At 34.9% G+C, this 1,795-nt stretch overlaps 1 pseudogene; it reads right to left on the bottom strand.

The window, feature by feature from the left end:
* Window positions 1-634: 634 nt before the first annotated feature.
* Window positions 635-753, bottom strand: LOC134946372 (5S ribosomal RNA; annotated as a pseudogene).
* Between the last annotated feature and the right edge of the window lie 1,042 nt (window positions 754-1,795).

Raw genomic sequence — 1,795 nt, 5'->3', positions numbered from 1 at the left:
TGGTTCTATCAATTAATCTGCTTGAGTAGTGGTCAGCGAGGGTATGTTTTCCTTCCTCATCAATAGATTTATTGGAAAAGTGTAAATCTGCACAGGATATGAAATTTATAGTGTGTGTTTCACAGTTACATTATTGTTAAACCAACATGAAGCCTACTTAAGCAAATTCTATTCAGCAATAGGTTGGTGGTGCTCCCGAAAGATAGTTCAACAAACTATAAAGGAGTGTGGTCTTTTGAAAGGACAAAAGACAAGAGCAACTATTTGTCTTTTCCAGGGCACACTAAAAATTATGAAAATATGTAAATTTATTTAAATTTAACTTTTATTAAGATATCCTTAAAGGGAAAGGAGCAGACATGACTATTTTAATAAACACTCAAATGCTATATTTATAGGCGAATCAATTATGATGATGAACGAAAATATTTATTCCCTTATGTGTCAAAAAATACCTATGTCTCCTATCAATAGGAAATATTAGGGATTAGGCATTAAGCTCAGTGTAATCAACTTTTCAATTCGATCTATGATCTATACCGTGTCTGAGAGCCAAAAAGTAAGATTCTATGTTTTGTGAAGTCCTGTGTTTTGTCTGAGAGTCACAAAATTCATTTGGTGTGGGAGAGTAAAATTCCTATGGTACCTCATATTCCCTGGCGGTCTCCCATCCAGGTACTGACCAGGCCCTGCAGTGAATAGCTTCCAAGATCAGACGGGGTTGGGCATACCCAGTGCGGTCTGACCATAGGTGGGTATGTCTCCAGCACACACAATGTTTCAGGCGTACAGACACTTAAATCTTGTATATGGTAATAAGTAAAACCAAAATGTATTACTGAATAAGACAGGTCACAAAAAGATTTTTTATTAATCAAATGTATATACTGAGTATATGAAAAAGAGGAGCCAGGTCTAGATTTCCTGACACTTCTGCTGTTCAATCATCTGTCTCAACATCGAATGATAGAATGAGAGAGTAACCAGGAACAGACAGTGGCTCAGAAGTAAAGGGTGGAGGGGTACTTCTGCTGTCCCTAAATGGAGTGGCATTCTGTTACCACATGCATTGCAGAATGTCACTGATGGTCGTGGAATGAGAGAGTAACCCCGAAAATTTAAAGGGAATTTTTAAAGATTAAACAATATGAAGAGGGTGGTGCCCAAAAGTTTGTACATAATGTGCAACAACTATATATAAAGCTTACATATACAGCTATGGATTTTATGATGAGTATTTGAAATAATATAATGAAATAGAAAGTTGAATTTGAACAAAAAAAGGGGGCGATATCCAGAACACACAATTTTTTACATAAAGCAGCAGGCCACAATTGTTTACAGCTTATAGCTGAAAAAATGGAAACAATATGACTTAGAAATAGAGCGGCCATAGAGGCACAGCTTACATAGATGGCTGTGGATTCAGTATTGAAACAAGGGATGGAGCAGCAAGCCCCAATTATTCATAACTTATGATAGTATAGATCATAGATCGAATTGAAAAGTTGATTACACTGAGCTTAATGTAGTGACCTTATCCCTAATATTTCCTATTGATAGGATACATAGGTATTTTTTGACACATAAGGGAATAAATATTTTCGTTCATCATCATAATTGATTCGCCTATAAATATAGCATTTGAGTGTTAATTAAAATAGTCATGTCTGCTCCTTTCCTTTTATGTATATCTTAATAAAAGTAAAATTTTAATAAGTTACATATTTTCATAATTTTAAGTTTGCCCTGGAAAAGACAAATAGTTGCTCTTGTCTTTTGTCCTTTTAAAAGA

This window comes from Pseudophryne corroboree, chromosome 7, assembly GCF_028390025.1.
Source record: "Pseudophryne corroboree isolate aPseCor3 chromosome 7, aPseCor3.hap2, whole genome shotgun sequence".
Classification (NCBI taxonomy): Eukaryota; Metazoa; Chordata; class Amphibia; order Anura; family Myobatrachidae; genus Pseudophryne; species Pseudophryne corroboree.
This window is presented reverse-complemented; position numbering and strand designations above follow the sequence as displayed.